This window comes from Condylostylus longicornis, unplaced genomic scaffold (genome assembly GCF_029603195.1).
Source record: "Condylostylus longicornis isolate FDR11 unplaced genomic scaffold, ASM2960319v2 ptg000019l, whole genome shotgun sequence".
NCBI lineage: Eukaryota > Metazoa > Arthropoda > Insecta > Diptera > Dolichopodidae > Condylostylus > Condylostylus longicornis.
In genome coordinates this window covers 1,441,256-1,452,571 of record NW_026577988.1, presented here as the reverse complement: position 1 = coordinate 1,452,571, position 11,316 = coordinate 1,441,256, and positions in this window count along the sequence as shown.

The window sequence follows — 11,316 nt, the reverse complement described above, 5'->3', positions numbered from 1 at the left end:
TTTTCTTTTTTTTACTTTGTTTCTTTTAATTTTGTTATATTTAATATCACAAAAATATAAATGTCATACTAACACAATTGAACTTTCACACTCTAAATATTTGAAAATCTCTTTTTCTATAATACACTTACTATATGTAATTGTATATAAAAATGTATTGGCGGATTTACAGCAGCGACATTTTGACATTCGGTAGTAACGCAAAACATAATTGTTTGAATATAATATTTGAGTGGTGATGGTTTATGTCAAACTTAGTATGTTTCATTGTAACGGTATTTTCTTTTACTTTTTCATTATTTGTTTTTTATATTACTTTTGTACTTTTTTGTTTTTAATGTGAATTTTTTGTGATAGTATTGAACATTTGTGTGTAGGAGCACTGATTTAATCACGTTTTCTTATTATTATTTTTTTGTTTTTTGATTTTTAATATCAAAAAATTTTTTTGTTATTTTTAAAGAAAATTAAATAAACAATTCAAATTTCTAAATTATTATAATTTTGGAAGAAAATAATTTTTTTTTTCCAAATTTTATTCAACATATTTTTTTATTTTTTTTGATACGGCACATGAAATTAACTTTAAATATGTTAAAAAAATTGAAATTTATAATATTTTTTTTGAAATTTTTAATTAAAAATATTTTTTCCAACAGAATCTTTTTAGTATACAAGAGTTCAAAAAATTTCTCTTTAATGTCGTCAAAACGACGTCAATTTCCAAACTGAACAGTATTCAAGCGAAGGAAAAAAATCAAAAAACTAATATAATGGAAAATATAAAAGAAAAAAAATAACAAAATATAAAATTAATTTTTCCGAAATTTTCCTCAGTAAATAATTTTTTTTTTAATAAAATAAAAGAATGAAATTCAGAAATTTTTACAAATTTTTATTTAAATCGATTTATATGATTTTTTTTTTAAATAAAAGAAAAGAGAAAATGTTAATATGAAATTTAAAAATATACTCGGAAACAATAAGAAAAACGTATAGAGAAAAAAAGACACCCCAAGGTTTATTCCAAACATAAACATGCATACAAATGTGTCTCATTCTTAATAATATTTTATAAATAATAATTTCGGCTGATATTAAACATAGTATAAAATTAAATAATTTCTGATGATGTAAATTTGAAAAAATATTATAATAAAATTATGGAAATAATTTAAAAATTATTCACTAAATTGCACTAAGAAATTCACAAAATATTAGATTTTATATTTCATTTTATAATTAGAGACTTGTAAATCTTTAAAATAAAAAACAAATTCTATTTAATTTACATTATATTTAAAAAATTAAATTCACAGAACGCAAATCAACAAAAAAGGAACGATTCTTTTCAGTAATTCTTTTCGAACGATTATAAAACAACGTAAATACTTACTTATGCGGATGACATTGATATCGTAACAAAATCAATTTTAGATCTTAAAGCAAATTTTGTTTATATTGAAAAAGCTGCGAAGTATTTATGGGTTTTGTTATAAACGAAAATAAAACGAAATTCTCGTATCAACATCAAGTGAGTCAAAAACAAAAGATAGAGCTAAGATAGAGAGCTAGAGATAAATGATAGTCAAAACTTAACAATAGGAGAGTACAACTTTGAAATCGCACAAAACTTCAAATACCTAGGCCTAAACATAAACAGTGAATATTAGTAGCAAATAAATGTTACTAAGGGTAAAACAAACAACTAAAAAGCAAATTGATAAACAGAGGAACAAAAATACAAATATATCGCACTCTGACAGTTCCTATACTAATATATGCAAGTGAAACTTGGACGCTGACTAAAGCAAAGGAAAATAGACTTGCAGTGTATGGCATAAACGATTTCATCAAGTGCTCTAACAGCTATACAATCAAACAAATATCATAAAAGTAATTAAATTCAGTAGGCTACAATCGGCAGCACGTATACAGAAAGGGCTGTAAGTAATTATTCATTAAAAGAAATACTTTATGCTAGGAGTAATTTGAAACGAAAAAGAGGCCATCCACAATTAAGATGGATAGACAACATAAAAAGAGATACTTGCTCAATAGGAATAACAAATTGGATGAACATCAGCCAGAGACTGATCCCCGTTGTGGCATAACTTACAACGGGCGAAAACCCTATCAGGGTTTTCCAGCCAGTGATGACGTACAGAAAAAATTATTTAAAAAATCTTATCCATATTTTTGAAATTCGAGATTTATTTCAAGAATTCAATATATTAGGTAATATACCGCTATCAGAATTGATAATATAGCGAACAAACCACGAAATTGTGATGAAATGTCGTTTGGAGTTGGTTCTAAATATTGTGTTTTAATTTGATATAACATAGTTGGGCCGTGTTAGTAGTAGTGGAGTGATTGTATGACTTCGCTCCATTTACAATCCAGTTACTCGTAAATTGTTCGGAATGTTGCCTTAAAATGAACGAATACATTTTTCAATTATACGCTTCTAGAAGGAATGATTACTTTGAAATATTTAGAAAAAATTCATGTGTACGTTCCGGGTCTAAAATATACAATTTCTCTCCTAGGTTATCTGAGTTTACATATCCGAATCCATTCTTAATCAATTTTTATTACAAGCGTAATCCAAATAAAATTAATTATATTTATGTATATTTTATGTACGCGTTATAAATTAAAGAAAAACGTACAAAAATAATTTGTTAGAGAAGAAAATCAATGTAGACTTTATATACCCGCTATATGTACCCATTTTTAATATATATATAGGTGACTAAAAATAAATTTTCTTTTGAAATTCTCAATTAATGAAATGAGGTTCCGATCACGTATTTTGGAATAATTAGCAATTTTTAAGTAATTAAATACAATTTATTAATTTAAAAATGCGCAAAAGAATTGTAAATATTCAAAAAAAAAATTTTTGTTTTAATTTTCATTTAAAACAAATGAAAGCAATACAAAGATATTAATTTTTTTTTTTAATTATAAAGCGAAAATTTTTTTCTTCTTATTGGAAAATTCAATAATAATGATGTGGTCCAATTTACGTAAACAATTGTTTCAAATAAAAAATTAGAGATTTTATGGAAATTTTAAAATTTATAATTTCCTTTCATTTACCGCAAAACACTTTTTACGTCAATTCAATAATAAAAACACATAGTTTATATATTAAATAAGTGTTAAACAGGAACATGATTTCCTGAAAAATTGTAAAATTTCCTTAATTCATAAATTTATAGCTGTACGCTGTACGACAATGTGAGATGTGCAATGAGACCAATGAAACTTTAAAATTTTTATTAAATATTTTCATTATTTGAAATTGGTAAACGCAATTAAAACCAAATATCTACATACATATATATACATATTATCCGTAGCACTTGTAGTCAGTCAAAATTTAATTAGAATTCAAAAGTAATAATTGTTTCAAGAGGAATCTAGAATTGTAAATTATTATGTGATTTGGCCTTGGTTCAAGTGAAATAAAATTTTCAAGTGTATTATTGATACTCTTCTTTTGTGAATTTGTTTTTGGTTGGAATAAATCAGATAAGATGCAAAATCATTTTAATATTTAAACCACTTGAAAATTTTCTTTATGACCTCCAAGACGTCAGCAAGTATAAAGTGGAGATTTAAATTAAAATTATGTTTATATAAATCAAAAAAATTGAAAATTTCATTTATCATTTTTAAGTAGAAAGGCATCTTGAATTTTTGTTATTTTTGAATTAAACAATTGAATTTTTAATATTTTTGAAGTCTCATGTTTAATATAAAGTAAATGTTCTTTAATGTATGTATGTATATAGATAACAGGTATCTATTTACATAATACCCTATTTGATTTTTGCCATTAAGTAATCGTATATTTTGCTTTTCCGTCTCACATTTTATTGACATTCAAATCAGATTTCTCATTTTTGAAATATAATTTATGTCACTTAATTGAATATGTCATTTTTCCAATTGAGTAATCTTAACTCAATTTTCAAATTGAAGTTTCGCACTCTTTCTCAAAATATCAAATTGAACCTATCACCTTCAAAAACAAATTGAATTAAATTTTTGAGATAACATTTTAAAGAGTTCCGTATTTTGTTTAGACATACGAGTAAAGAATTAAATTATATTATACAAACATTTATTAGTCACTGAATTTTTTCTCACTTGGCGAATAAAATACTGACTTAAACAATGACGCCCTATCTCTAAATAGAAAGAAAATTTTACCTAAAAATTATTTTTGACAATTTATTTTTGACATTTGAGTGGAATTAAAAAAATTATATTCAAATTGATGACACGTTATTACGCAAACTTGTAATTTTATTGTAAATTCTACGACTCATTAAGCATCAGATTTTATATTAAATTCAATTTAATTTTTGTTGTCTACAATTCACTCCTTTTAATTTAAAATATAATTTATTCTACATTACACACACAATTTCAAAAAGAAAAAACAAAGTATTTAACCCCAAAATTAATAAAATTATCATATTTAATTTTTCTAATTTTGGAGTTTAATTTTAGTTATATCTGTCTCAGTGATATAGTTAAAAATTTTCTCACTTTTCTCATATTTTACTCACAATTTTAATACATCTTTAAGTTTACGTTCTCGTATATTAATTAAATTTTTTCGTATATCCGCAAAATTAACAACTTCAGAAGAATATTTTTTATTAACTTTAACATCTTTAACAATATTTAACATTTTGTATATTGCTCTTATTTGTTTGATTATTATTAATACTTGAAACGCTATTTTAAAAATTTTATAAAAAAATTATTAATTTTCGGAAGAGAGAAAAAAACCAATATTTCTAAAAATATTTTAAATTTTAAAAATTTTCTCCTATTGTTATTGAATTTTCACTAATTAAACTTTACGTACACACTCTGGACAAATTATATTATTTTCAATATTATATTTAATTAGCTTAAATCTTTGACTATTGCTAGTCTACTGATGAATTAGTGAACATATGTTTCAATGATCCTTGAATTATAAGACTGATTTTTTTTTTGAAAATATTAATAAAGAAAAAGAAAGAGCAAAGCAAAAATCAAAATAAATTCCGCTGACCTAATAAATTTTGTGCTTTTGGCAAAAAAATTTTTAAAAATAAATTCTAAATTTTTATTACATATGGTACACACATAATATATTGTATGTATAGGCACCTTGTATGTATTTTCTGTATATGTTGTATGTAATTTTAAAAAATAATTTCTTCACTCAAATATGTTGGTAAAGGCGCAAATAATGACAATAAAACGGACATTGCCATTAAATAATTAAAATTGTTAATTATTAAAACAATGTTGTATTTTCGAAAGTTCTCATAGGTGCTAATAAACTTTTTTTTTCTCTCTTAAAAATTATTTTCAAAAAAATTTAATTACATTTATTGAGAGTGAGTGGTGGAGTTGGTGCCCAGTAATGGAAAATTCCAAGAAATTTATGAAGACCTCCAAATTTGAGACTGATTTTTGGAGTACTTTCTGAGCATTGTCTCTCCATGGTTCATGGAAAGGATGGGCAAAACTGTGTCATCTTTGTTTGTAGGAGGTTGAGACGACACGAGAGACAACCTGCCGTGCAAGAGGCTATGGCCTGCTTGGGAATAAGGTGTTACAGACTACGCTTTGTCTCAGTATTATACGACTTCCAGCGGACGTAATACTGAGATTCCTCTAGAAATAACGTTCATATAGGTTGAAGCTTAGAAGAGCCACAGAGACCCGGGCTCTCGCAACACAAAAAGAAATAATTAAATTTTTATAAAATTTTAAATTGTTCAGAAATTTTAAAGTCTGTAAACATCAAACTTTTTTAAATTAGTATTTACCCGGCATACCTTAGTACTGCGAGTATATTGTTTATATATACAATTTTTGAAAAATTCAAAATATTTAATACAAGTGGACATACAGAAATTTCTTAAATAGTTATACATATAAAAATTTTTACAAAAAAATTTAATTAATTTAAAAATTGGTCGTCAACTGATTTTCTCTCTTATAATTTTTATAATACATACCACCTAGCGCAGGACTGAATATCTCAGATCTTGTCTACCACCGCAGTTCGGATTGAAAACTTGCTATACAAATATGTGGTTAAAATTTTCTGGAAAACTTCTTTCATTTGAATGAATCCCGCAAAGCGGTGTAAAAAGGACGTCCGCAGTACCAATAAAAAAGAGCCAGGCGAGCTATTCCGAATTATAAATCTTGAATGTATAACTATAACATTGCGGAATTACAAAAAAAACTTTCATAACAACAAATAATTCTATGAATTTTTATATTAATAATTCCAAAAATTTTTCAAAAACTCACAACAATATTACTAAAAGGTGGCTATCACAAATTAAATTGATAATAATCATCTAAAATGACAGCTCTTGAAAATTTATGTAAGACAACAACAAACAAAATTTTTATCGAAATTTCCTCAACGTTATTTTTGTTTTTTTTTTTCTATACGCTCTAAATTTCTGGTGTTTCGTTAAATTTTGATTTTGTTTTTCTCTTAATCAAAATGAATTTTTTTTGTTTTGTTTTTAAATTTTGAATTACAATCAAGTTGGTTTTTATTTATTTGGCAAACAGCATTTTGTCTATCTCTCTTTATTGCTTTATTTGATGTATAGATGACAGTTGGCATTAGAGAATTTTTCCTTAATTTCTCATAATAAATTGTCTACAACCTGTATATATCATTTATGCTATTTTAAATGAAATTTATTTTTTATTAAAATTTTTAATATATTTCATATTTGAAGTAGAAATATTTCAGTACACAAAATTTTATATTGTGTTTTATAACATCTAGTATAGAAAGCAGTATATTGGAATAATAACAATGGGTATGGTAAGTTTTAATAATAGTAAGTTTCTAGCGATTTGAAAATATTTTAGGTAATTTACAATTCGATGCAATATTTTGTGAAGTACAAAATCAAAATCGCTCTTTGAGCGAGAAACGTTAGGAAACAAACCTTTCTGAGGTATATATAGGGGCCTTACACAGTATGCAGCGTGTTCGAGGCTTGCTCTTGCTCCTAAAGCAGCCTGATAAATTGGATGGTGAAGTGAAACAAAAAATAATAGAAATAATTTTGTTCGCCCTCTTTGCTGTGCGCTATGAGGTTCCAAATTTGTTTTTGAAAAGCGTCGAGCTTTTACATTTTTTCTTACAATTCTGGAAGAGTTTTAGATAAAATGTATTTTGCAATCAAATTTCTTCTGTCATTAATATCAAAATTTCTGAACAAATATTTTTTTGATATTTTATTATAAAAACACTTTATTAGTTTTGTCTTTTTAAAGCTGTTGTGAAAGCAGGATGTTGTGAACTTCATTTGGATTCCAAATATTAGGCAAAAATCTGAGGAATACAATGTGCATGAAAGGAAAACCTGAATCAATTTTATGATTAAAAAATACACTAAACAAAATCATTGATTTTTAATCGGTTGAGTTGCTACTATAATTTCAAAAAATCAATTGATTCAAATCAAACCAGTGTCGTCAAACCATTGCTTCCAGTATCATAATTGCTTTGAACGCAGAAGAAAGGACATATGAGCATTTTCAGTAAAATACAAAATATTCAACAAATGTGGTACTTTATTATTTATGCTTTCCTCAAATTTTCAAGTGAATAAAACGAAGTACTTAACATAATTGTATATTCATACATAAGTATATAAAAAAAATAATTGAACAAAAACAAAATAACTGACAGAAACTGAAAAGTAAAATAAATTGGGAAAACCCTCCCGTTGTTACCGCAAAAAAAAAAATTATTTTTAAATGTGTAGGTAACGAATTTTTCTTTAATTTTGTGTTTATTTTCTGTGTGGGATTTTCAGGGCCATTTTTGTGTATTTTTATATACATACATGTAAACATTATTTACTTCTATATAAATGTTATTCTTTTTACGAAAAGTAAATAAATTAACAAGATCTTAATGTAAACTATGTGAATGATGAATTGTTTCAGTAATTTGCGCATTATCATGATATTAAAATTGTGTATGGATTCGAAATAATTCTTTTGACATTGAAATGTACTCTTATAGTATTTATATAGTACTTCTGATAGTATATATTGAAAACGTCAACAGACTATCGCCATTGCACTTCAATAAAATATAAAATATCCTTGAATACTGCATAAAGATTTACTCAATTGTTTTTGAAAATTTTTTTGTACATTTTATAGGGTAACATTTAATAGTATGAAAATATTGTTTAATTTTTTTTCAGTGTAATGTGCTGTGGTCGAACAAGAATACTTTTCAACCATTCCCGATATTCAAAAATTTTTGTCAATATATCCTCATCAATCTTTCAATAAAATCGGCTTCAGTCGATTGCATATCGGAAGCTGTCGGTACATATCATAAAAGAACATAAAACTGCAAAAAATTAATAAAGAAAATCGAAAAATTCTAAAACTGTCTAAAAATTACATAGAAAATTTTAAATAATTTTACAATTTGAATTTTTTCTCTTACAAATTATTTAAAGAGTGTATAGCATGACATATTTGTGTGATGATGCAATAAAAAAAAGAGACATTAATGACTCTGGTTTCTATTTTATAATGAGAACGAATTTTTTGACATGGTTTCATCCCCGGTCTACCCATTTTACCATTAACCCAAATCTACATAAAAAATATGTAAAGTTAATGACTTTATGTTTCAATGTTTATATATTTTTTGCTATTACAAACAATATTAACCTTAATACTTTATATTAGTAAAACATTACTGTATAGCGCCATTTTGTAAAAAGCAAAAAAAAAAATCGAATCTATAAAACTAATAAATTTTTCTCGCTCGTTATGTACCTGATAGTTTGATTGAAATATTTTCAAAAGGTTGTTATAAATTTCTATTTAAGTTTACATATAAAAAGATAACTGATCATTACCAACTGCTGAAATTTTCTTTTTCTTTTGTTCACTTCTAGGAGGAGCATAGGGCTAGTGTATAAAATCATGCAATAGTTTCATAGCGTCATATAGTTTTAAGTGGGTAGGTAACCTGCCGTAGTTTTTTCTTTATATTAAGTATTTAAGTTTATTAATATTGACTGTTTATTTTTCTTAGTGTTTAATGTCGAATATTATAGCCCGAGACCCTTCGGTTAAAGGACCGGTGTCATAACCATTGCACTAATGGTCAGCTCAGATCACCTTCTGAGATTGATGATTCGATGATTTGTTGAAGTTTGTAGATTTTGAATTAAAAAAAAAAAAACTCTAAGTAAGAGTAATCAAATATTAACCTTGCACAACGGTGTTTAACGCAATGTCGGCAGCACTTGGTCTGCAACAGTCATTTCTATATTCAAAGCAACACGTAAACATAATTAGGAGTTATATGATTATATAATATTGCTTAAAATCAACATTCTTAAGCAGTTTCGGGTTTTGAACCACTTCTTTATGCCAGAAAATTCAAGATTTTTCACATTTCGGACAGTTTTATGCAAATATCTCATAGTTAGCCATGCCACCTTTATTTGCGTACCCTCATTTTTTTTTTCAAATAATTTTTATCAACAAATATCGTTTCCTAATAATAAAATTAGCTATTAAAATAAAAAGTATAAGGTTAAAAAAAACACAGGTTGGGACACAAATTTTCCTTTTTTTTATGAAAATCAACATAAAAAATAAAAACGTACAATTTTTTTATTTTTTTTTTTGTTTTGTTGAATGTTTGCCAAAACAAATAAACAAGTGATTGAAAATCTCGCGGTCTCATTTCTTCATTTGTATATTTTTTTTGTAAGCACAAAATAACTAGAAACATAAGTTTTTTTTTATATTTTAGAATAAAAAAAAAAGAATTACAAGTACATAAGATTGCATAAATTTATTTATAGTAAAAAAAAATACATTTATTTATGTAAAATTTTACATACCTAAGTGTTTCTGCAAATTAGACATAAGAATTAGACGAAAAACATGTTAAGTGAAAAATGAAAAATAAAGTTGATCAAAGTAATGGAATGTAAAAAAGCACATTTCGGTATAGAAATTCAAGCCTAAATTTTACATACTTTTGGGTAACTGTATGACTTAATAATGAAAACAATATTGTGTTAAATACCTAATTTCATTTAGTATCATAAAATATTGCATACTTTTAGGATAAGTCCCAATATGTACATATTTTGAAAAAAAAAAATCTAATATTTTATACATATTTGAGTCAAAAGATGATTATCATTATTCTCACATTTAAAGAAATTTGATGGCGCATGCCTGCAAGTCAGGCAATTGGTGATAGAAAATTAAAAAATTTTTAAGTTTCTACTAAATTTTCTAATGAAACTAAACATTTATTGATACCTGTAAAGTGCAGGAATTTGAGATATCTCCGATTTGTCGTATAAGAAAAAAATTTTTCGGAAAATTTAGGAAGAATCGATTCAATTTATCGTTTTGTAAGATTGATTCAAAAATCTGACACTTGTTTATATATTTTTGAGAAACCATTAATAAGTCGTAACTTTTCCACTAGAGTTGAATTTGTCTATATAAAAATTCTGTAAACGAACGGATAGTCAAAGTGAAACTATAATAATCAAATTACTTTTCAAATGGTTTTTGAAAATGTGCTAAAAATGAAAGAAAATTTTGTAATTTTTTTAAAAATCGGATAACTATATATTGAAATGCTATCGATAAAATAAAAATTTTAAATGTGGTATGACAACAACAAAATGAATGAAATTTTATTGCAAGCTCAAAAAAACACCTACTTTTTAGAGCGTCTTCTTTTATAACACGTTGAAAAGAAATTCAAAAACAAAAAATTGAACTTACATGTAATTTTCTGAAAAGCTAAAAAAAAATTAAAATTTTAATAATAAAATTAAGATTTATCAAAATTTTATGGAGATTGATTTGCTTTAATATGAAGCATATGAGATCATATGGCGAAGTTTTTTTGAAAATTATGCACAGAAATGCAAGATATTATGAATAATTACAGTAATTACAGTAATAAAAATGCCCATCTTATGAAATTGTGGTATATTTAATGTTGCAGCTCATTATTTTCATGATAAAATTTTAGGTTCATTAATTATTTATAAATTTTGTAAATGAAAATTTCGAACGCCGCCTATGTACATAGTACATGTAATTGTCATAACATACAATTATTTCTAGCAGCTTAAAAGAATATTTAAAGGAAATTTGAAGTATTTATCAACTGACAATTTCTTTTACACTCTAACACTCAAACACAAAGTTAAACGACACTATTACGGAAGTAAA